Raw genomic sequence first — 26,681 nt, 5'->3', positions numbered from 1 at the left:
CTATCTCCCTTTACTCCCCCACCCCCATTTTAATACAGTTTTTAAAGATTTGTTTCTTATCCTTAGCTATTTTGTTGAGGTGGGAGAAGTTGAAGTATATTGTATGCAAAGCAAAGTCACTTGGGGTATGTCTACACAGCAACTAGACACTCGCAGCTGTCCCATGCCAGCTGATTTGGGCTCGTGGGGCTCAGGCTACAGAGGTTGTTTCATTGCTGTGTAGACTCCCAGGCTTGGGCTCTAGGACCCTGAGAGGTAGGGACAAAATTCCAATCTCAGTTTTCCTACCAACTTGTAAAAAACAAATCACCTAATTAATGGAACATCTCCAACATCTTATCCATGTGACAAGTTTATTTTCACTTCTTACTTCATCACAATGTCAATAGGCTGCCTCAAAAGTAGCATCAAGGTCACACCTGAGCATCCATTACCTCTAGCAGAAATATTGTTCCAGAAGTGAGCCAAAGTGTACAGCAGAGCTTACAACTTTGAAAAAAGCTCATTTGAACACTTTACACATATATGCCAACACCTTAGACTGGAAGCAAGTTGTGATGGATGTTAGAATACCTACATCTGTAGTTATAAGTCAAATCCTCAATTCACTTTTCTCTTTCGGGGTTTGGATATTGTTATAGAGCTCCTATATGAGTACCACCAAAACTCTATGTGTTTCATGTGAAGAGACACACACTGATAAGCTTTGGGGCTACCCTTCAACGCAAGGGGAATGTTTCAGATGTGGTCCATTATTACTGATTAACTTTACTTACCCAACAAGACCTGGAGTGCCTGCTTGTATAGAAATAGCTACCACAAGTGATAAAATTAAGCAATGATAATTTAAGAATGGAATGTGTTCTTCATGCTCACGTTTGAGGCAGAATGGATGTTTTTCAGCTTTTTAAACACCAAGAGTTGTCATGTTTTTCTCCCCCACTGCTCATGAAAGGGATATTTTAAATGATAGTATTGTCCTATGATTCATACAGATAAGGTCAATTTGTGCACACCAGTGTTTGCAAGCCTCCAAATATTACATGCATGCTGCACGTTTAAGGGTAGAATACCCCCCTATCACTTTAGCACAGTAGCATCCACAGATCCCCATTAGAATCTGCACCTCATTGTGCTAGGCACTATACAAATACAGAGCAAAAGACAGCCCATTTCCCAAAGAACGTACACAGTCTTACATTAGGTGGCAAACTCTACAACGAGCCCCTCACAAAACCCAAGAAAATGAGCTTTGTGTACAATTCCAGCTGGCAGTTGTGTGAGACAGAGTGTGTATGTGATGGAACCCATTCTCCAAACTTGGGGCAGGATAGAGGTCTGCATCATAGCCCCTCTGGGTCCTCTCCAGCCTAACAGCTGCTGCCCTCTGTTCTGTATGCCAGGGATCACTACCACTGGACTCATAATAGTCAATCAAGTGGCCTCTCCCAAGCCCTACCATCAATGCCCTGAGTAGGCCTATCAGGATTCAATGCAAAGTGCATTATTCTGTAGCTCTTGTTCGTGACCGCACAACACACACCAACCTCCCATCTCTGAAGGCAGAGCAGTGCAGGCTCTCATCCAGTGAGACAACTTCACACACAAAGGAGGTCAACTGATAAACACAGACTTTGCTTTTGTTTTCTATATTTGTATAATGTGAAAAGTTCTACTTTGTTAAAAGGAAAAACCTGGTGAGTTGTGTGCGTTAGTTTACCTTACCATGTCAATGAATCATACCAGGAATGTGACTAGCTAAGATATTGTGTCTCGGTCTGCAGTAGCCTTTCATTAAAGCACATTGTGTTTAATTATAAAGCAGAATGGGATTTTCAGAGAAATTCCTGTTCTACCTCATACTTCTAGATAAGTAATGCAAGAATGTTCCTGGGAATGCCTGTTTCACTTTTTTAATGTATTTGCTTGGGCCATATTTGTGTCCCTGTGCATTTGCTTTCTGCACACATTTGAATGGTCCAGCTTCCTGGCACAAATGTGAATAAAATTAATTTAAATATTAGTCCTGGAAGTTGCACTCTCATCCAATCAATGAACAGGATTGATAAAATGTAACGTGCCTGATTAAATCACAACTATTCTTTGTGGTCTGAATTTATAACGTTCATGGTCAATCCACTAAGTACGAAGTATCTGAAAAAAACCTATTCCTCAAAAATATTTGAGCAAATGAATTCAAGGGAATTGTGATTTGCTTGTGGTTATCCCATCAGTAATAAAAGGGACTAAAATCATTCAATAAACTATTCCCTTTGGTTTATTCACTCTGCTTCATTGAACAGCCATAAGCACATTCAACTATTAAATTAACACTGCTGAGCTGTGCTATTTGCGTTGGCTATTTTTACACACAGCAGGCAATAATCATTCCTTAGTGAAAGAGCAGGATTTCACCCTATGTTTGATTTTGTTGTTAGGAGACCTACTTGTTTACTTCTTGTACTCTTCACTTAGAATTGCTAGGCCCTACCAGCACCATCTATATTTGTTTCTCAGTGTTATGTACTGAATACTGATTTCAAGCTCCCCTCGTGTGCTGCACAGGGCCTGATTTACATTGCTTGTTGTAAACTAACGTAACACATTGCATTCTGTGAAGATGTGCAGTGTAAGTGTGATTGTCATGTACCTTGAATTAGAGATTGCTTCTAATTTGACAGTCTCTGTTAGATTTCTGCTGTCTCCTTTGAAAAAAGAAAAGCTCTGAGCAAACCTTTGGTTTCTCATATGTGTTGTTGGAATGAATATGCCTTTTCTGTTATAGTATTCATTCCAGGAATGAACATACTTCTTCCATTATAGCATTCAGTCCAAGAATACTGTGTGGCAAAAAGCAAATGTCTTGATAGCGCTATTGACTAATAGTCAACGTGCAAAGAGCTTAATTACATGCTATGGTTGACTCCGTAGTTTGCCACTTAATTTATTCAACCGGAAAGAGTGCTGCAAAAAAATAAAGGCTAAAAATGTGTAGGAAAATACACATGAAATCAATCAAGTCACCTATATATGGTTTTCAAGAAAAGGTCCCAACATTTCAATTCTGAAATAATTACTGGTAGAACATACTGTCACAGCCACAGGTAGGCTTCCCCTTTTGAGGTCCTAAGCCAGTCCCCGAAGCATACCCTTTCCAAGTGGCAGGCCTGTACATCCACTTCTCCTGCAATCCAATCTCTCTCCAACTGCGTTTCCAGGCTAAAACCATTGGTTTCCAACAGTGACACCTACCAGGTCCAGTGGACTTGATACAAGCAAGAGTTTTCCTTTGGGAACTTGTGAATAGTAATAATATACAGTGCCAGAGAATCAGCATTCCCCTCAAGCCTCTAGGTAGACATGACTTAACCTTGTGTTCCCCTCCCGTCTCTTGGGATCAAATTACTGCTCGTTTCCTGAAGACTGACTCTCATCAGTTTGGGTGGCTCCCTGCATCCCTGTCCGCACTCACTTTAACTCCCTGGGCAGCCCCTCCTGACTCACTCAACTCCTTCCTTTTGTAGGCCGGGATCTCATAATGGCTTAGTATCTTCATTTTGAGTTTAGTCTAAGCCTCGGGAAGAATAAACTGTTCGAGCCTGGATGAGCGTGGCAAGGGGTGTTATCCAGCAAATGGCTTCCCCATTGTTTCCTCAAGGACTCTTATCGGTGTCATTGTTTTGCCTTTCCTGCTTGGTCCCTCTAAGAATCACTTTTGAATAACTCCATGGTAAGTAACCCATTGCACTTGCTCCCTCTCACACACACACAGGTATACACAATATTCATTACAAAAATGCATATATTTACCAGTCATCACATTTGTTTGTACCAGTCGTTTGTCTCATGACTATATGTCTTCATAATTAGCTATTTTTGCTAATGTTCACTAAGTAAAAAGGTAGCTACTGACAAAAACTAATTTTACTGCCTCCTTTAGGACATATAGTAAATGAGACCAATGTGATGACTGGTAAATATATATATATATATAATATAAATAAATAAATAGATAAAGAGAGAGAGAGAGAGCGCGCGACACACGGACTCTTCTTTTAGCACTGATTGCTGGGGAACCAAAAGAATACATGTTGTATTGAAGTGCATGTTAACAACAGGCAGTTATGGGCCTGGCTGGATCAAGGGATTGGTAATGGAACACAGAGCCTTTCACCTATAGGTTGCAATTTTGAATCTGGTCTAGGTTGATAATACTGTGAAGTCAGGACCAATTGCAGCTGCTCAAGGCTTACAATGAAACTGAATTGTAATTCAGTCCATTATCTAAGGCAGGGGTGTCAAACTCAATTGCACAGGGGGCCAAAACTCAAAACTCGTGGGCCGAACAGTATAACCATTTATTTAACAGACTAAATATTTATGTTTTTTAACCATTAATATGAACCAAAATACAGGATATCATTCCAAAATAAATACATTTCAACTTAAAATATTTTGCTCTTCATAAAAAAATATCCTGTCAATACAATACATTCAAAATCTGTACATGCTGGAATATTAAAAAATCTGAAAATATAAATAAAAAATTGAATTTAAAGCAAAAGTATAATCATAACAAATCATAACATTCCATTTTCTTGTCCTATTTAGTCAGAGCCTGATACTTGGAGTCTTTTCTTTGCAACAAGTTCGTTTATGTTTGGGGTTAGGTTCTGTGTTGTGAAGATTCTCAGGATCGATTGCAGGTGTTCATCAGTGAGGCGACTCCTGTGTGACGTTTTGTTAATTTTCATCACAGAGAACAGCTGCTCGCACAGATATGTGCTGCCAAACATGGACAGGATTCGAGCCGCATGTTGGCGGAGCTGCAGCATCGCTTCAGGAATGAAGCGAGTGAACTGTGCTGGCCCCGCAGTGTCGTACTTTGCCTTCAGTGTCCCGTTACATTGCAGTTCTATCAGCTCCATCTGCATTTCTACAGGTGCGGTTTCCACATCGACTGCAAATGGGTTGCGAAGCAGCTCGAAGTTACTTTTCTGTGCCTCAAAGTCACTGAAGCGCCGTGCGAACTCAGTGCGCAGCGCGCTGAGTTTTTCAGCAAAGGTGGCATTTGGGAAAACTGTGGCACTTTCTTGGTTCCGTATTACTTGGCAACAGGGAAAGTGAGACAAGTTGCATTGGTGCATTTGTGTCTCCCATAAGCGCAGCTTCACTTGAAATGCCTTCACTGCATCATGCATATCGGTTATTATGTGCTCCCGTCCCTGGAGTTGAAGGTTTAAAGCGCTAAGATGCGACGTTATGTCAGCCAGGAACGCCAACTCACATTTCCACTTTTCATCCCGCAGAACTGTGCAGTCTTTCCCCTTACTGTCCATGAACTGGCAGATTTCCTCTCGCAGCTCAAAGTGTCTTTTGAGAACTTTTCCCCGACTTAGCCACCGGACCTCCGTATGATATGGCATATCGCCAAACTCGCTATCTATTTCCCGCAGAAAAGACTGGAATTGGCGGTGATTTAAACCGTGGGCTCTGATAAAGTTGACGGTTTGTGTTACAGTGTTCATCACATGATCCATTTTTAGGACTTTAGCACTCAGCGATTCCTGGTGTATGATGCAGTGATACACTGTCAACTCACCGGCACAGTTCTCCTCCCGCATCTTTGAGCGCATCCTTCCCACCAGTCCATTTTTTTCACCACACATAGCAGGTGCGCCATCTGTTGTAAGTCCAACGAGTTTTTCCCACGGCAGTTTCATGTCGGTTACACTTTGAAATACATTTCCAAAGATGTCTTCTCCTTTCGTTGTCCCGTGCATCGATTTAATGTCCAGTATTTCCTCTGTTACGCACAAATTGGAATCCACACCACGGATAAATATCGCCAGCTGTGCAGTGTCAGTCGCGTCAGTAGTTTCATCCACGGCAAGGGAGTATGCAACAAAATCTTTTGCTCTTTCAATCAACTGTGTTTTCAAATCAGTCGCCATCTCACAAACCCGATTAGCAACAGTGTTTCTGCTGAGGCTTACATTTGCAAACGCTCGCGTTTTATCTGGACAAAGGACGTCGCACACTTTCATCATACAATTCTTTACGAATTCCCCCTCGGTAAACGGCCGTCCTGATTTGGCGATCTCTTCGGCCACAATGAAACTTGCTTTCACAGCAGCTTCACTTTGTGATTTTGCTTTGGTGAAAAACGTCTGCTGGGATGTCAAATTCTTCTTCAACTCCTCTACCTTTTGTAGCTTCTGTCCTGCGCTCAGGTTTTTGAATTTGTTCTCATGTTTCGTCTCGTAGTGCCGTCTTAGGTTATACTCCTTCATTACAGCGATATTACTCCCGCAAAGGAGACACACTGGTTTACCTGCAATTTCAGTAAACATATACTCATTCTCCCACCGGCTTTGAAAGCCTCGGTTTTCAGAATCAATTTTTCTCTTGGCCATTGTTGGGGTCTAGCTTTGATTTGATATTAGCGTTGTATACATCAACAGACCGCGAACTTGAACCGCGGCTTGCCGTTGGCGGCAATTGCACTGCATCATGGGATTTGTAGTGTGTGTTATTGGGGCGTCATATCACAGGGCCATTAAAAACAGATATATAAAACGATTTCGCGGGCCGGATATAATTGTATGGCGGGCCGGATGTGGCCCGCGGGCCTTGAGTTTGACACATGTGATCTAAGGGAACTGTGTTAATGTCACAAAATTCTCTCAATTATTGGTACTTTTGTTGAAAATCTCAACCAAGAGTCTAGAGACTAAATAGCCAAGGAGACTAAACTACCCTTAGACCTCGGTCCCTCTAGATTCACAATGGAAAATATTAGTGTTTGGGCAGGGAATGGCGGGGGGGGGGGGAGAGGGAGGAGAATGTTTGCAATGCTGATTCATTTCTGTGAATAGAATTATGCCTCTCGTAGTGTCACGCCAGCACCTTTCATAAGTAATAACGATGAGCTTCAAAAGCATTTATGTAATCTGAATGTTTGAAAATCCCACCTTAAAAATTTAGCTGTAATTCCATTCATTTAGGGACTACTACTCTGTCTCAACTTCCCCACTTTAAAAGAGGAATAACACTGTTTACCTATAGTAAAAGGGAGTTGTGCAGATTACTACACTAATTTTTTATAAAATTCTTTGACTGAATAAAGGGCTATGTAAGTGCTGACAAGAATTACGGGGCTAATACACCTTCTCTCCTCAAAACCAATAACTGAGGTTTTGCCATTTCTCCACTGACCAAAGCTTGTTTTCTAGGTATTATGTTACTGCTGTTGCATCCAAAAACATAGTAATGTTGCTGATTGCATTTTGGAAACAGAAATCCAAACAGCATAAAGCCTCCTGAAGAATCTAGGGAGTTGAAAAAAATATCAAGTCTCTCACCTGCAATATCATCTCCCTATAGAAAAATGGGCTAAACAGGCAAGGAACACAACACAACTTTTCTTTTGTTCCCTAAATGGCGGCTTGGAGGAATCAGTGCGGCCTTGGCTCTGCCACTGACTCACTGTGCAGCCTTTGGCAAATTACTTCAACTTGGTCTCGAGTTGCTACATTTGTAAAATAAGGAAAATATCTGCACATAAATTTTAGCCTGAGATAGTTTAAGCAGGCACACACCAGACTCCGTGTGTTTAGCCAGACATCTAGAAAATGGTTTCCCAGCTGTAAGCTACTCACTTCATTAAGTCCCTCCAACAACATATCCTGGTCCACTTTGGGAACTAGAGAACTAAAAACTTTATGAGTTTTCTCAACATCTATCTCACAAGGGTGTTGTGGGGATAAGCCACTGTCAGTATAGCACAGTGAACATATAACATGATATATAAAACCATTTAAATACTGTCATTATGAGATTAGCTAAAGTAGTTTGCTTTACAACTAAGACCTTGCAGCATTCACAAACAGTGACTTGGAGACATAAATGCCCGCTAAACAAAGATAGGTAAGAGTATGGATGAAAAAAATATATTTTCCATCTGACACTGCAGCTTTCATGTCCTTACCTAATCCTCACACCCCCTCCCTTTTTAAAAGTTTTGTTTCCATCATTGATGTCTCTAAAAAACATGGAGGATCAGTAGTCACTCGCACACTACCCATGTTTTACAGCAGACAGGAAAGGACCATGTTGTGCTTTTCCCCTGTGGCATACATCATTAAAATCTTCATGCTATGTTTAATGCATATACCCACACACGCAGATAACCACCACCATGACAAAGGAGGAAAATGCTCGAACAGCGACTTGAACATGGATCATTGCACATCCTGCAGTAAATGGTCCTTTCAAATCAGACTATTTTCTGGCTGAAAACCACAACTAGAGTCTTGTTTGCTGAGGAGCTATTATGTTTTTCTTCTAGCACTGGCTGCTATACAATCGTTCATATTGTGGTAGCTGCAGTTGAAACATAGGGAATAGCAACATCTTTTCTAAAGGGGATATCTTGAACACATAGAAGGCTGTTCATAAAGGGTATGCCTACACTGCATTATGGACCTGGGCTTTTGGACTTGGTGTTTCCAAGCCAGTGCTTGAGTATCCGCACTGCATTGTAAACCTGGGCTTAAATTGCTGACCAGAGTCTCACAGCCATGCCAACACATCCATACCACACTGTGCAGATCTTCTGACTCAGGTCTGTAGCTTGTCCTGCATCTGTACTACAACATAGGGCTAGGACAGGGCTAGGACCTGAGTCACAATAAGACCTGGGCTCTGACCCACCCCTTAGCAGGGTCCTAGGGCCTGGGTCCTGAGAGCTTGGTGACTTGAGTCATATTGGTTTGTGTGTGGACAGAAAGGGGGTTGGGCTGAAATCTGAGTCAGAGCCTGGCATTAGTGTGAAGTGTAGATGAACCCACAGTGTAATTCACCACCACCACCTCCTCCAAAGAGCCACATGTCCCTACCTGCTCGTGTGAGTTACACCTGTAGCTTACATTCTATGGCTATGTAGAAGCCACCTATTCCCTAGCAAAGAACACAGTTGCTTTATGGGAAGTGTAATTGGTTGGCAATATATTAAGATTCTTTAGCTATTTACCAAGTCAAAAAATCCTGATCTCAGTTGTCCATGTATGCATAAACTGTCTGTTATTCCAGTCTGTGCAAAAACCACCAACCAGAAGGCTTTAAAACAGACTAAGCATTTGATTGCAATTGTCTGATTTGAGTGTATTACAGAATTAAGACGCTACACATGAACAGGCTGATACCACTAGGGTTACCATATTTTGTGCCTCCAAATGGAGGACACTCCCCGGGGGCCCGGCCCCGCCCCCAGCCCCGCCCACGCCCCCCGCCCCAACTCCGCCCCCTCCCAAAGTCTCCGCCCCCTCCCCTGCTTCCCGCGAACATTTAATTCGCGGGAAGCCTGAAGCAGGTAAGGGGGGGGGGGGAGGAGGCGCGGCCCAGGCTGGTCCCCCCACGGCTCCAGCCTGGGTCGGCTCGGGCCCTGGGGTGCCGGCCCCGACCGACCACCCCCCGGCTCCCAGCCCCGCGGGCCCGGCGCACCCCCCGGCTCCCCGACCCCGGCGCACTCCCCGGCTCCCCGACCCCGGCGCACTCCCCGGCTCCCCGACCCGGCTCCCCGGCCCCGGCTCCCCGACGCACTCCCCGGCTCCCCGACCCCGGTGCACGCCCCGGCTCCCCGACCCCGGCTCCCCGACCCCGGCGCACGCCCCGGCTCCCCGACCCCGGCTCCCAGCCCGGCTCCCCGACCCCGGCGCCCCCCCCGGCTCCCCGACCCCGGCTCCCCGACCCCGGCGCACCCCCCGGCTCCCGGCCCGGCGCACCCCCCGGCTCCCAGCCCCGCGGGCCCGGCGCACACCCCGACCCCGGCCCGGCTCCGCGGGCCCGGACCGGCACCGCGCCCCCCGGCTCCCGGCCCCGCGCCCAGCCCGGCCCCCTGCACCATGCCCCCGGCCCCGGACAAAGAGGCCCCGGCCGAGCCTCCCGATTTTCCCGGACATGCCCAGCTTTTGGGGATTTCCCCCCGGACGGGGATTTGAGCCCCCAAAAGCCGGACATGTCCGGGAAAATCCGGACGTATGGTAACCCTAGATACCACCAAGCTCCATTGCTTTGTTTCCTACTGCACTACAATTCTCTCATCTCCCAACACCAACACTGCAGCTGTCTTTTCATGCTCCCCAAGTGCATCCCTTTGAGAACATCCCTTCATCTAAGGGATTCTTAATCTTCCCCTGAGGGCCACCCCATCCTGTACAGTGATTACTTGATCCTCTGCCTAAGAAGCTCCCTCAATACTCCTGATTTAGTCACACTATCATTGAGGCCAGTCTTCCTTTTAGCAGAGAGTCTGATCCTGCATTCATCCACAATTCCCTCTGAAGGCAAGGAGATTTGCAAGTGCTCTGAACCTCTATGGATCAGGACATATTCCTGGAACTCTAACCACTCACTCAATGGGAGTTGAGGGAACTTTAACCCCTTCCTGCTTTTGGATCATCGTCATCATTATTTGTATTACTGTAGTGCCAAGGAACATTGTGCTAAGTGCTGAACACACACAGAATTAAAAGACAGTCCCTACCATGTACGTCTCTCAGCAACTCCTCTAGTGGAGCATCCATTCATAAACAAACAAACAGACTGCACCAGATATTTATGAGTTTACCGTACAAGTTCATTTACTGGAGGTACATTAACTGGTGATAACATTAAAAGAGTTAAGAGAGAGATACATAAACATGTGAGCAATGTTGAAGACATTGTAGAGGGGTTTGGCCAGGGCTTGTCCTTCTCTGGGGTGGCGGGAAACCACACCACCTTGCTACTTCCTTTCAGGTGTGACGGGGAATTAGCCTGGCCGTGGGAGTCTCTCGCCGCAGTAGCAGTAGAGGCAAAACAGTTATTCATGCCCGGCCAGCGGGCAGTAGTGAGTCACGGGCTCAGGTCCTCAGACAGGAGCTGAGCAACTGTTATATAATGAGCAGGCCCAGGCCCTGGGTCAGGGTGGGGCAGCAAAGAGTCAATGTCTCAGGCCCTCAGGCCTGATTTCACTAAATAAAAACTGTTTTGTTGCCGTTTGATGGAAACTATTGTTTCAATAATGTCAGAATGTTGCATTTCAAATTTACCATTTCAACATTTATGTTATGCTGTCTAAGGTATATATGATATGACAAATATTATAAATAATGTAAAATATAAAAGTCAAAACAAGATGTTTCAACCTTATCAACAAAAGGTTTCAGTATTCTGGAATATTTTATTTTGAAAAAAAATTCTGCAATTTGGACTTTTCATCCCACTTTGGGACAAAACAAATTTTGAAATCTCTATTTCCTGAGGGATGGAAATTCCAGCTCTACTATGTTTTAATGCGGTCTTGAAGAGAGATCTTGTATCAGTGCATAGGCACAGGGGTTCTCAAACGTCATTGCACTGCAACTCCCTTCTGACAACAAAAATGACTACATGACCCTGAGAAGGGGGGAGCAAAGCCTGAGCCCAAGCCCGAGCCCCACCATCCCAAATGGGGTGGTGGGGAGGTGAAGCCAAAGCCTGAGGGCTTCTGCCCTGGATGGGGGACTGTAACCTTCAGACTTCGGCTTCAGTCTTGGGAAATGGGGCTCAGGCTCCAGCTTCAGCCTTGGGTGGTGGGGCTCAGGCTTCGGCTTTAGCCCTGGGCCTAAGCATGTCTTATGTCAGCCCTGGCAACCCTATTAAAACAGGGTCTCGACCCACTTTGAAGTCCCGACTCACAGTTTGAGAACTGTTCACCCACTAGAGATTATGAATTCCAATTCCAGCTTCAAATCATCCCTTTTAAACATTGTTCTCAAAAGATGCTTACAATTATATGCTGAATCTTCTTTTTTCACTCATTCAAAGTTATGCCATACCAAGATTTATGTTAATGGAAAAATTGTTATATATTATGGATTTTTAGTGTCCGACCAGAAAATATAGAAGCTCTTCCCAGAACACACTTCTTTTATATTACTGAAGTTCTGTCCCCTGGACATCCTAGGATCATTTGCCTTTTTGGCAATAACAGTTATACCTCGTGACTATGGTAAATTGTCATTGCTTAGTGACATTGTTGGATAAAGCTACATAGCATAACTCAATGTAACTGCTGCAAAAATTGCAGAACTAGGAAAAAATATTCAGAACTTGGTTTGGAAGCTGGACTCAGACACACTCCAACCGCCAAGAATAATCTCTATTTTAATTTGAGCCTAAGTAACATTTGACAAAAAACGGTGTACATGGTTTGCGGTATTCCCAAACCATGTTCAAGAAATGTTAACTGTTTGAACTTGAAAGCTTCCAATTTTCTATTCAGCCAAATCCTGATCCCAGACTAGTGTAAATCTGTAATAACTCCATTGAACTAACTAGAATATGAGTAGTATGAGAGATCAGAATTAGGCCCATTGTATCCAAGAGTTCAAAAGAGCCTGCCCTTGCTCCCAAAGAGCTCAATAGGAAAACCCACATTCCCTCCAATGGAAATAGGATTAGACCCACAATTTTGGATCTGGTTAGAGGTTAGAGAAAAACAACTATTGCAGCACTGCATTTTAGTGTCTGGTAAAATATAAAAATGTATTATGTTTCTGTAGTGCAGAAGTCTATTCAAAGCCATTTTGAGGGCTGTCATATGGAAACACTATTTAAAAAAAAAATCTTATTACTAAGGGTCTTTTCCTGCTCCCATTGAAAGAATGGCAAAGTTTCAATTGACCTTAAGAGAAGACCTGGGCATGAACCCCTACGTCATGTATGTGACTATGGTCCTAGAATTGAATTGAGATGCCTACAATTTCCTGTGTTTAATAGTAGTTAAGACCTCAGAAGAAATATGGACATTCCATATTGTGTGGATAACTTGCACATTATAATACCTGAGAAAAATCAGCTGCTACTTTAGATTCTTTACTAGTTATTGTGTTAATATGAACTATAGCCCCACACATTATTTTCTCATGCATTTGGTGGATTTCTTTGTACCGGAGGTAGAGGACCAGTTCCTCAGCTGATATAGATTAATTGTGCTTCATTGACTCAAGCAGAGCTTCACCAATTCACACCAGCTGAGAATCTGGCCCAAAGGAGTTTGCTTCACATCCATCTTGACACTTCAGTTTTGGAAAAGTTCAAATTTGGATCCCAGCTGTATAGCTGAAGCCCTCTCTCCACTGTTGTGTTTGGGTATTCTTTGCTATTTCCTTTTCTCTTTAACCAGACTTAGGCTGGAACAAAAATTAAGGAAGCAGGGTTCAAAATTGCACTAGCCCCTTATGGGAATGGAGGCACCCTGATGCATTTGGGCCAATTGCCAGCTGGTTGCAGTAGAACTGGAAGAATACCACTTCCTTGTAATTTTTTTTTTTTTTTGTATAGAGAAACATTTCACAGGAATCAAGCCAAAAGCTATTTTTGCCCTTTTTATTGTTGGCAAAAGGCATGGAGAGATTCACAGTAATTGCTACAGTGTTATTGCTAAAAAGAATAAGAAACAAAAGAAAGTTGGTCACAGTAACAACCCTGCTTCCTGTTCTTTACACAGCAGATGAGCTTACAAATTGGAACCCAATACGTCTGCCACCAAAAATAGTCATTGTGTATATCAGGGACCAATCTGTGCAGTGAAATTTAATTCTAAAGAAAGGGCTGCTTAGCTTAAAAAAAAAAAAAGATGAAAGCAGAGTTAAGCTTTTCAAACCAAGAATATTCTGCATGCAGCAATTAATTCTCAGAATTAGGAAAAAAACATTCAGGAATCAAATGTGCTCTTGCAATATGATGTGTCAGCTGCTTGGAAGTTAACACACACCTACTTGATAGTGCAGATGCTTACTACTAGATGTGAATGCGTTGCTCAGCAGCAGCTGCAAAATGATGTATATGATGAAGAAGAGTAAATGTAGTAGTTTATATTTCTTTTTGCCAGGAAAATTTGCATAGTCCACTTAGGAAATGACAGTCCTACAGTCAAAAATTCTTCCCTTACATGCACATTCATAGCTCTCTGATTTCAGTAAACACTTGGCCTGATCCAATGCACAGTGAAGCTAGAGCCCATCTTCAGAGTCCTCACAACCTGTCATGTTAATAACTCATATGGGCCAAGTTGTGTAAAACACAAAACAAAACAAAAATACCACAACGTTGGAGATCAGGAGCTTTTTCTGCTTCTTTAGTAGTGCTGTTTTTACACTCCAAAAGCTTACAAATAGATAGAGCTAAATATATTGCTACGAAAGAATTGCTAGAACACAAACATTTTTATGACTGACCTGTAGTTCACCCATCTACTATGCTTAATGCATTTGAGTTGATGTTTTCTTCTCAGTCACACAGAACACGCACACACACACACACACACACACAGCTTTTAATATAAACAAACCTATGATCTGTTTCTGCTTTCATTTACATATATAAGTGATGTCAGAGTTACATGGTGTAAAGGAAAAATAGTATTTGTCCAATTTTTTATACAATTAAATAATGCGATGTATTAAACTCCTGATTCATCAAGGTACATAACCACATTCATAGCCCCACTCAAGTCAAAACTAGTTTGTATGTGCTTAGAGTTATAAATGTGCTTATGTCCCTTGCTGAATTGCAGCTTAACAACGCTAAGTACACCTCTACCTCGATATAACGCTGTCCTCGGGAGCCAAAAATATCTTACTGTGTTATAGGTGAAACCGCGTTATATCGAACTTGCTTTGATCCACTGGAGGGCGCAGTCCCACCCACCCGGAGCACTGCTTTACCGGGTTATATCCAAATTCATATTATATCGGGTCACGTTATATCAAGGTAGAGGTGCCCAGTTGCTTAGGTATTGTTTCTCTGCATACTTTCATGCAAGAAGTCTACTCAGTCACATGAAGATGGGGGCCATAAGTACCTAGATAAATAAAAAAAAGAGACAGATAGATACAAACTTGGCTTCATATCTGTTCTTGATCTGTCACTCCATAGGATGATAGGGGCTGGGAGTGCAGTACTGTCTTTGTACATCAGAATTTGTCCCTGGATATACAGCATCTCATGTTAATGGGCATAATCCACCATTGGGAAGAGGGAGAGCATAAGACTCTGCAGCAATTCTCTCTCATTTAAACCCTCTTTTGAGACTACTGCTTATCTCAGTCCCTACATATTAAAGTCTACCTGTATTCTTTTCAAATCTGAATTTAAAGTATTCCTATATATTTTCTGAATAGAAGCCTGCTTGTCATCAAAAGGTTTAGATTAGTTTTGCCCCCTTCAAGTGAAATTCACCCATGTGCAATGAGCCAGGACAAGACCCATGAACTACTTAGATTCAAAGATTTAGTGTGAGTTAGATGCTGCATAGATGAATAGGGAAGGAGCAGCACCAGCATTGAAGCCCGAGAACCCTATAGTCAACAATTAGTTCTTGGGAGCAATGTGTACCTGCCTGCCCACCTTGCTAATAGTGCTCTTCTCAGTCTCCCTGCTGCACTAGTACTGCAATATGAAAGAGTTCAAATAGCCTTCTAGACTCACTCACTCTCTCTGCTTCTCCTAAAACACAAGAAAAATGAAGCTTTCTTTTGGAGGTGTAACTGACATGTTCGTTATTTGGAACGAGTCCATGGATTATCTCCTCCTAGCCTCCTGCAGGAAGCCCATCAGCAGGGCTGCAGAGTGCTCCCATTTGGCACCTAAAATGGCTTCAGAAAGACAATCACTTTTTTCACAAGTTAGCATCTAAATCTAGCCACTGACTGGCTGGAGCACACTATTGAGAATTAGGAGCATCCCTGGGAACATCACCATTCTCAAATGTCTGGCAGATGAATATTTTTCAATTAATATATTCACCTTGCCAAAAACTTAATTTTGCCAGAGTCCAGAAATATTATTTGATTCACCAATCCCCAGTGAAATGTCTTGCTGGGAAACAGTGCATTGTAGTACTGGCCCGTAAACATACACAGACCTACAGGAATTTCTCTGCACAGTCAGTGATGATGCATTGCTAGAAATGCAAGTACAATGTAAATGCTATCTGATAAACAGTTTAGCCCAAAACAATCAAAATTCCAGAGTGTTTCAATTTACAGAAAAAAGCAAAGCCCGACAGACATTACTTTTCCTGCTGGTTGACTGTTGAGCTAGTCTTTCTAGAACACACCACCAATCTAACTAATTACTTTTGCCTAATTGTTTCAGACATTTGTAGCAAGAGAAGTCGACACTTAACAGCCAATTTAAAGAAATGCGACAATTTATAGCTTATAAATTAAAAGGCTTATCAAATAATCAAACTTCCAAGCATAATTTTACCTAGGAAGTGAAGTACAAAGAGGGACAAAGTCCCAAAGGAACACAGAACTATTGCCTTATGCAAAGCACTACCACCACATTCTGGTATCTAGAGCAGCTTATTCTAATAATGTTGAGGAAACAGGATTTAAAAGTGGCATCCAGTGCTTATGGAATAAGGAGAAAAATGGGATCAAATGACGTGGGGCTTGGAAAGCAGTTTTCCATGGAATACATTCCCAAACTAACATTTCTTTTCTCAGCTATAGCCAGCTAGGAAAAGTTTTTAGAGTGACATGTGAAAGAGCTTTGGTAATAATCTAGCAGGTACCAAATACATAGTTTTTTTGGGTACTGGTGAAATTGAATAAACCCTATGGAGGAGTATGACTGGAAAAAGCAAATCTTGTGTGAGAAAATAAACATGCATGTCAAAACTGAATCCAAAATTCAGCCCGATTTTTGACAGAAGTCTATAGCAATGACCTGGCAGCCTTGCAGTTTATACTGCTGTGTTGGTTTAAAGGAAATTTTCTTTAACGAATGCTGAGACCTTGAAGTGGGAAGGTTTCTGTCTTACTGGGATTCATCTGTGAAAAAGTGGCAGCTCAGCCATCTTAAATCTCATCCTGTCCTAAGGGAAAATGTTACACCATAGAGGCCTATGGCCTTGGGATATAAACATATTCCTGTGCACTGAACATAAAGGAAGATAGTTTTGTTTAGTTATGCATTTACACTAAACAGCACTGGACATAAAAAGCCTTTAAACCCACAAAGTCCATTTTAAAGTCCCTTCAAGTCTATTTGAATCTATACCATTCATAGCAAATCTAACTTGTTACAAAGTTGCTGACTGATTAATCTGCTTTCATTGAACCTTTCAAATACTGCCACAGTCTTCAATGTGGGACACTGCTTTACTAAGGGGACTGTAATTGCTTTCAAACTTACTGCAGTTGTACAGTTCTTGAGGCTCTTCTTGATCCAGACTTTCAATATTCCCTTTAGACATCTGCTTTGTGTTATTCAGATGCTGATTGTAGGTTATGTAGGTACTAGAAATGCTGGAGGATTTCCTTTATAAATCAGAGTACGTGCTAGGGATTTTGCAGTATTTGCTGAGATTGCTGAACAAAAACAACCCTCAGATGCAGAAAGAATATAGATCTCTTATGAAAATGCTACATAAGTCAAGTTCTGGTCTCAATGACGTAAATGGGAATTTTTCCATTGACTTCAGTGGGACTAAGGTTTGGCCCCATGGATGCAATGTCAGTCATGCTGTTTTCTGATTTCAGGCTGAGTGGACAATGAGGATACATCTACACAGTAGGTGGCTGGTGTAATTCCCAGCTCAGGTACACATGCACACAGTAGCTCTGTTCAAGCTAGCACCTAAAAATAGCACTGTGGGGCTTGAGTTAGCCACCCAAGTACATACCCAGGGGATTTGGCAGGATTGTACTCAAGTGGCTAGCCCAGGGGTCGACAACGTTTGGCATGCGGCTCGCCAGGGTAAGCACCCTGGCAGGCCAGGGCGGTTTATTTACCTGCTGACGCAGCAGGTTCGGCCCCCACTGGCCGCGGTTCGCCGCCCCGGGCCACTGGGGGTGGCGGGAAGCGGCGTTGGCGAGCAATGTGTTGGCCACAGCTTCTCGCCACCCCCATTGGCCCGGGACAGCGAACCGCGGCCAGTGGGGGCCGCAATCGGCCGAACCTGCCATGTCAGCAGGTAAATAAAGTGGCCCGGCCTGCCAGGGTGCTTACCCTGGTGAGCCGCGTGCCAAACGTTGCTGACCTCTGGGCTAGCCTGTCGCCCTCGCCATCCTGCCGTAGCCACACTGCTATTTTTTAGGCACTAACTCGAGCATGGTGGGCATCTACTAGAGCTGGGAATTCCAATTCCCATCTGCTCAGATCAACATGAGTGGACAGCATACTCTAATGTAATTATGATTTGTGGCTTGTTTCTGCGGGGTTACCCCAACAGATTATTGACCAATCCCAATTAATAAAGATTTAGTTGAATAAATGTATTATTGAATGAAAAGTAGAGTAAGAAAATGGTCTATATCGCGCTTAATGGATACGACTATTTCTGGTCACAGCTGTGGGGTGGGTTTGTACCTAGGATGAGGTTTAACCAGGTCTGGAAATCTAAATTAACTAGACAAGCTGTGAGAGACCAACTGTATTTGGACAGATGACCTCTACTGTATGTACAGTAGCATGAGTGATGTGACCCATTTCTGATGCTGATTACTTTTGCCAGAGAAATTTGGCTGCTTTGCATGATTTTTATTCACAATTTGAAAAAGTTTCTCCCCTCACCCATTCATAAATTCAGAACTCTATATCCCTCCCTATCCCCAATTTAACATTTATTTATTTAATATTGTACTGCCAGCTTCTGTCAAGAGGGTAAGGATAGTTCTTTGGCATTATGAGAAATGCTGCCTAATGGTCCAAAGACACTCAATGCTTATTCTATAGGTCTATCACACCTACCATAGAATCTCCAAGGAATAAACTTCTCTGCAACTTGTTAAGTAAGTGCTATTCCTCCTTTAGATGTGTGGAGCTGAGGTACAGAAGAAGTAAGTGACTTGCCAAAGTTTAAACAATGGGATAGAAAGAGCTGGGACTAAAAATCCAGGGCCATATCATACAATCTGTTTGAAATCAATAATGAAATCTGCTCAAAAAACCCAGAATAGGAGATTACGTCAAGAAAGTGATTGCAGACCCTGCTCCAAGTACTGAACGTGCCATCTGTACCTCATTGTCTAGTCTGGAGGAGAGACAAGGTTACTGTCACGGGCCAGTACTCCCATAACCCTGGGGCAGGGCAATAGCACTGCTGCGCAGCCACGAGGGTTGCACCCTGCCTCAAGGTTCTACGGCCCAATGGCCAGAGTCAGTGGGACTCCCTAGTCTGCAGGGAAGTGTGGCCTAGTGGCCAGAGTCAATAGAAGGGGGATTTGGTGGGCCACATAGTCGGCAGGGAATCCACCTGCAACACACCGACTACTGCGGGGACGCTGGCTGGTCCCTCCCTGCGCTGCTTCCTACCTTGACTCCTGTAGCTGAGTCTGGGTATCTTCAGGGTATGTCTCGAGATGCTGCGGGTACCTGTAATTTCCCTGGGGCCTCTGCGGGTGCCTGCCTGGGCCACAGCATCTCCTGCTCCTCATCTGGAACCAGCGAGGTGCATCTTCCCTCCTCGCCCCAACTGAGCCGTGCAGCTCCCTTTTATACTGAAGCAGCAGTTGGAGCATGCCTAGCAGGGTTGAGGGGGTGGGGCTTCTGCTGCTAAGAGTGTTGCCTTAACCCCTTCCTCTCCAGTGCTGGGCCAGTACACCGAGTCACTGTTACCCATGACTGCTTTAAAAATAAATAAAGCAATAAATAAAAATAAAAAAAACCACACAACTATTTTTGTCCATTCAGTGTTGTGTGTGTGTGTGGGGTGATCATGTTTAACTTCATCCTAGTTAAAACATAATGGTTTTCCCCGGTATTGACAAGACCCATATTTAAAGGAGGTGTGTAACAATGCAGACTCACCCCTGCGGCACCACCTGCTGGTCATCCATGGGAATTAGCTCTTCCAGCATCCTGGAGCACCCCCTGCAGGCCAGTGATCCGCCTTGCCCTTGGCCCCGTGTCCCTCCCAGGACCCCAGTGCTCCTTTCTCTGGGTGCTGCCCCCTGGCAGTACCTCCACAGTTCTGGGTCTCGCCCCTCCCAGGGGAACCCCCACCCACTATCCCCACTTCATCTCAGTCTTGGCTACTGCCTAGTCTCCATCTAGCCCCCATTCACTGGGGCAGACTGCAGTATCAGCCACTCAAATGCGAAGGGGTTCAGACCTGCTGCCTCTGCCTACCCGTGGGCTGGCCCCTGCAACCCCGTACTTAATAGGCCTTACCAGGCCTGCAGCCTGGGGCTTTTTTCTAGGCTGGAGCTCCCTTGGCCTCTCCCCAGCCCTGCTCCACAGTACCTTTTTCTGGCCTTTAACAAGGCCTGCAGCCTCAGGGGTTTCCACACCAGAGCTCCCCAGCTCCTCTAGCCTTCCCCAAGCTCTGCTCTACTTTAGGTACCCTCTCAGCTTCCAGGCCCTTCTCTAGTGGGAGAGAGAGAGAGTGCTGCCTCTGGCTGCCCTGGCCTTCTTATAAGGCCTGGTCTGTCTGTTTGGGGCGTGGCCCCAGCTGCAGCCACTTTCCCCAATCAGCTGGGGTTTTGCTCCCTTCCCCAGCCTCAGCCCCAGTCCCCTGCAGGGCTTTTCCAACCCCTTCAGGGCTGGAGTAGATGCTCGCCCACATCCCGATACTCAAAAGGACAAGGTGCTATTGCCTTTTAGCAAGCTGACCTTGTTTTTACTTCAATATGCCAGGGTGTGGGAGATGACTTTTACTGATCAGTCATTTTTTTTTTTCTCTTAATTAACTGGCCTCTCAGAGTTGGTAAGACAACTCCCACCTGTTTATGCTCTCTGTATGTGTGTATATATATCTCCTCAATATATGTTCCATTCTATATGCATCTGAAGAAGTGGGCTGTAGTCCACGAAAGCTTATGCTCTAATAAATTTGTTAGTCTCTAAGGTGCCACAAGTACTCCTGTTCTTCTTTTTGCGGATACAGACTAACACGGCTGTTACTCTGAAACCTGTCATTATGCAAGGCACTGCATTTAGCCGTATGGAATGGAAATCCATCAACCTCATGAAAAAACTCGTACAGATACAGACAGACATCATCTTCCTTTCCAAATGCAAGCAGATGGACATCATACCAAAAGGACTAAAGGTAAAAAATCCATTACAATCTACATATCACACAGACTATGCTGAGAGACTGTGTCACACACTCTCAAAGAAACTGCGAAACCACCTGATCAGCATCCTATACAGCAAACAGGGAAAGATTAAGAATGAGCTCTCAGAACTGGATACTCTCATAAGAAACCAACCTTCCACACAAACTTCCTCATGGATAGACTTTACAAAAACTAGACAAGCCATTTACAAGACAAACTTTGCCTCTCTACAAAGGAAAAAGGACACTAAACTATCTAAACTGCTACATGCCACAAGCAGCCACAACAGTAGTTCCCTTAACCCACCCAGCAATATTGTTAATCTTTCCAGCTATACTCTTAGCCCAGCAGAAGAGTCTGTCCTATCTCGGTGCCTCTCCTTTTGTCCCTCCAGACCCATGAATATGATACAGTTCTGCGGTGACCTAGAATCCTACTTTCGACGTCTCCGACTCAAAGAATATTTGCAACATACCTCTGAACAGCATACTAACCCACAGAATCCTCCCTACCAGCACTACAAAAAAAAGGATTCTGCATGGACTCCTCCGGACGGTCGAAACAACAGACTGGATTTCTACATAGATTGCTTCCGTCGACGTGCAAAGGCTGAAATTGTGGAAAAGCAACATCACTTGCCATATAACCTCAGCCATGCTGAACACAACGCCATCTACAGCCTCAGAAACAACCCTGACATCATAATCAAAAAGGCTGACAAAGGAGGTGCTGTCGTCATCATGAATAAATTGGAATATGACCAGGAGGCTGCTAGACAGCTCTCTAACACCACATTCTACAGGCCATTATCCTCTGATCCCACTGAGGATTACCTAAAGAAACTACACCATCTGCTAAAAAAACTCCCTGACAAAGCACAGGAACAAATCCGTACAGACACATGCCTAGAACCCCGACCAGGGGTATTCTATTTGCTACCCAAGATCCATAAACCTGGATATCCTGGACGCCCCATCATCTCAGGCATTGGCACCCTAACATCAGGCTTGTCTGGTTATGTAGACTCTGTCCTCAGACCCTACGCTACCAGCACTCCCAGCTATCTTCGAGACACCACTGACTTCCTGAGGAAACTACAATCCATCGGTGATATTCCAGAAAACACCATCCTGGCCACTATGGACGTAGAAGCCCTCTACACCAATATTCCACACAAAGATGGACTACAAGCTATCAGGAACAGTATCCCTGATAATGTCACAGCTAACCTGGTGGCTGAACTTTGTGATTTTGTCCTCACCCACAACTATTTCACATTTGGGGACAATATATACCTTCAAGTCAGCGGCACTGCTATGGGTACCCGCATGGCCCCACAATATGCCAACATTTTTATGGCTGACTTAGAACAACGCTTCCTTAGCTCTCGTCCCCTAACGCCCCTACTCTACTTGCGCTACATTGATGACATCTTCATCATCTGGACCCATGGAAAAGAAGCCCTTGAGGAATTTCACCATGATTTCAATAATTTCCATCCCACCATCAACCTCAGCCTAGATCAATCCACACAAGCGGTCCATTTCCTGGACACTACTGTGCTAATAAGCGATGGTCACATCAATACCACCCTATACCGGAAACCTACTGACCGCTACACTTACCTATATGCCTCCAGCTTCCATCCAGGACACACCACACGATCCATTGTCTACAGCCAAGCTCTAAGATATAACCGCATTTGCTCCAATCCCTCGGATAGAGACAAGCACCTACAAGATCTCTATCAAGCATTCTTAAAACTACAATACCCACCTGCTGAAGTGAAAAAACAGATTGACAGAGAAAGACGAGTACCCAGAAGTCACCTCCTACAAGACAGGCCCAACAAAGAAAATAACAGAACACCACTAGCTGTCACCTTCAGCCCCCAACTAAAACCTCTCCAGCGCATCATCAGAGATCTACAACCTATCCTGAAAGATGATCCTTTACTCTCACAGATCTTGGGAGACAGACCTGTCCTCGCTTACAGACAACCCCCCAACCTAAAGCAAATACTCACCAGCAACCACACATCACTGAACAAAACCACTAACCCAGGAACCTATCCTTGTAACAAACCCCGATGCCAACTCTGTCCACATATCTATTCAAGTGACATCATCATAGGACCTAATCACATCAGCCATACCATCAGGGGCTCCTTCACCTGCACATCTACCAATGTGATATATGCCATCATGTGCCAGCAATGCCCCTCTGCCATGTACATTGGCCAAACCGGACAGTCTCTACGCAAAAGAATTAATGGACACAAATCTGACATCAGGAATCAAAATACTCAAAAACCAGTGGGAGAACACTTTAACCTGTCTGGTCATTCAGTGACAGACCTGTGGGTGGCTATATTACAACAGAAAAACTTCAAAAACAGACTCCAAAGAGAGACTGCTGAGCTAGAATTGATATGCAAACTAGACACAATCAACTCCGGTTTGAATAAGGACTGGGAATGGCTGAGCCATTACAAACATTGACTCTATCTCCCCTTGTAAGTACTCTCACACTTCTTATCAAACTGTCTGTACTGGGCTAGCTTGATTATCACTTCAAAAGTTTTTTTTCTCTTAATTAATTGGCCTCTCAGAGTTGGTAAGACAACTCCCACCTGTTTATGCTCTCTGTATGTGTGTATATATATCTCCTCAATATATGTTCCATTCTATATGCATCCGAAGAAGTGGGCTGTAGTCCACGAAAGCTTATGCTCTAATAAATTTGTTAGTCTCTAAGGTGCCACAAGTACTCCTGTTCTTCTTTTTGCGGATACAGACTAACACGGCTGTTACTCTGAAAACTGATAAGTCCGACATTCACTCTTTCCTGCCTTGTGTATTTCTTCCAGCAAGAGCTCTGTACAAGCTTTACTACCAAATGCAACCCTTAATAACAGTTTACCATTTTAAAACAATACAGAGCCAAGAACAGAGCTCTGTGGCAGCCAGAATGATTGACACAATGGAGAGTTTTCCCTTTGGAGGCACACATGTAATTTCCTTTGTGTTATGCTCAGAAGGCCAACATTAGAGTTATTGCCTTAAATGGTCACTTATGGAGCAGATTTATGCCTTACAGCAATAACCGCCCACACTCAGGACAGTGAGGAGAAGCACTATCCAAGTGGCAGCTGCAGGAGGCAGAGGGAGATGGGGAGAACAATGGCTTCCATACTGTTTAAGGGAGTGCAGCGTATGTTTTTCTGGGAGGTTGGCCATCTTCACTCACCAGTGCAGAGAGAGGCCATGTCATATTCTTAGGCCTTATCTACAAACAAATTTGCATAGATTTAGCTAAACCAGATACGCACCTGTATGGACACATTTTCATTTATCTTTGTATTCCTAACTGACATAAGCTTCACGCACACACACACAAATTGGAACTAAAGTGTCCACATAGCCTTTTTGCGCCTTACATTAAACCAGTTCAACTCTGCATGTAGGCAGGCCCTCACTCTGAGGCTAAAGGAAAACACAGAGCAGACAAAAGCATGTCTCTATGAGAAAGCAAAGCAAATCACTCCTCTGTGAAATGCTGGATCAGCTCTACTTCACAAAATGATGACCATCTCCCTGCACACAGGTAAACTGCTTAAAAATGTAAAGGTGTGGTACAGAGAAAAAAGGATTGATACTTACAAAGCTGTTTACAACCCAATACACACAAGAGATTCCAGTCTATTTTCTTCCTTTTTAACATTGAAAATGCTTTCATACTGAAGGAGAATCTGTCCCTACACAACATCAATGACTGGAAGAGGGAATCTCTTTTGGAATAGGTAAAATATAAAATAGCACCAAAGAGAATCATTCCAGTCAGATAAGGTTTACACATGCTGCTCTGCTAGCAAATTCAAACATGATCTGAATGGTAAGAGCAATTGATGGACAATGAGTAATAGCATGACATGGCTAATTAATACCAGTTCAATCCAGGCTGTTTAGACAATCATGCCACATTGTGCTAAGCAATACAATGGTTTTATATGGACAATGGTGCATGCGGAACTCGGATGAAGATTTAAAGCTAAAGTAAGACTACTATTATACCAAACTGGATTTGCCTCAGCTGCTCAGCAAGCAGGAATGTTGTACAGTTATTTAATACATAAGTGTATGCATCTCTGTTATGCAGGTCCCTGCACTCTGGTTGTGGGTGGCAGGTTCGCATAGTTATAAGATTGAGATTAACCATATGGTGGAGTGTGTAAAACTCTGCAGTCTGATTAGCCCCTTCTAGTCACTTAGCATTCAGGATGCCATAATGTAAAAACTATTTCTTTACTTTTATTTTCTTTACTTTCATTGGCTTCTCTATGTAGAATTTAAACAATTTGCCAACAAAGATTCTAATGAAATATTTTACTCACCTCAGTGGAAATAGACAAATTCCCAAATTTACAAAAGGAAAGGGGAATTATCACAAAGCAAGCAATAGGACTCTGAAACTGGTGGAAGAGAAAGTGCCTTTAAAAACTCTTTGTCTTCTGTTTCCTATGTCTCTTCCTACTGCTACCTCTCTTCTTGCAAGCCAACACCCTTATACACACACAGTAGTTACTCACAAGTGTGTGTATTTCCCTTTTTCGTCTTAAATGTAAACCATCTCATCTCTCCCAATTTAGGGTTGAAAGTAATATACTCAGTTATCCCCACATACTGCACAGTTATAAAGGCTCCCCACACCAGACACTCTCCTCTTGCACACCCACCACAGAGACAGTTAGAAAGACTCACCTCCCCACCATCACATAGGGAATCAAAGGCTCTTCTTCCTACTCACCACATGCCCCCACAAAAATTCCCTCTTTACTAACAGAACACTACTGACTAGAGCTGACTGGAAACTAGATTGTCCATTTTGCAGAAAATTCCGTAATTTAATATTTGTTTCTGTTCTAAAACATCAAGAAACAAAAAATTAAAAATATCCCATTAAATTAAATGTTTAGGGGAAAAACAAACTGGGGTTAAATGAAATTGTTTTGATTTTATATTTTATTTTACAATTCATATAATATAAAATTAAAAATTGAAATGAAAAGTTGTTCTGAAATGAAAATTGAAATACGCTGCTCTGAAAAGGTCAAAATGGAAGCTTATCCGTATGCTCTATTCCGATTTCCCTCCCGCCACAAAGTAAAATTTTATCAAAATAGACTCATTTCTGTGAAATGTTTTGCTTTCAATCAGCATTTTCTGTCAGAAAAACACTCCACTGGAAAATTTGACCGGTACTACTAATGACCAGTTAGGAGACGAGAGAGGGAGGACAAGTAATGAGGAAAATGAAGCAGAAAAGAGATAAATGATAGGAAGGAGGTAGAGGAAGATTAAAAACATATTCATTTTATAAAACAAGCAAATAAATAAAAAGTTTTCCTTTCATCAGTTACCCTATCTATATTTTTTATTTTTCTTTCAAGTTTCAATATGCAAGTACTTCATCATAAGAGTAACAGCAGCAGCTTGAAAGTGGTTCTGTAAACTTAGTAACAAGCATGGCTGGTGCTAATAAACTTTTGATTTAGGTTTTACAATTTATTGATAATAAGCA

At 43.3% G+C, this 26,681-nt stretch overlaps 1 protein-coding gene across 18 annotated transcripts in view; it reads right to left on the bottom strand.

Annotated features, from left to right (window-relative positions):
* Positions 1-26,681, bottom strand: part of EPHA3 (EPH receptor A3) — a 469,948-nt gene that overhangs the window by 353,785 nt on the left and 89,482 nt on the right. For 7 of the 18 annotated variants that reach the window (XM_065588985.1, XM_065588993.1, XM_065588950.1 and 4 more), the window contains exon 1: positions 19,849-20,431. The exons of 8 other annotated variants lie outside the window; for them this stretch is intronic. The gene's annotated coding sequence lies outside the window, so the exon portion shown is untranslated. Of the gene's footprint in view, positions 1-19,848; positions 20,432-26,681 lie in introns of those variants that run through there. 3 more of the 18 variants (XM_065588991.1, XM_065588958.1, XM_065589029.1) reach the window with 1 other exon arrangement.

The sequence above is a fragment of the Chrysemys picta genome, chromosome 1 (genome assembly GCF_011386835.1).
Source record: "Chrysemys picta bellii isolate R12L10 chromosome 1, ASM1138683v2, whole genome shotgun sequence".
Lineage (NCBI taxonomy): Eukaryota > Metazoa > Chordata > Testudines > Emydidae > Chrysemys > Chrysemys picta.
The sequence above is the reverse complement of the archived record's forward strand: the minus strand, read 5'-3'. Positions and strand labels throughout refer to the sequence as shown.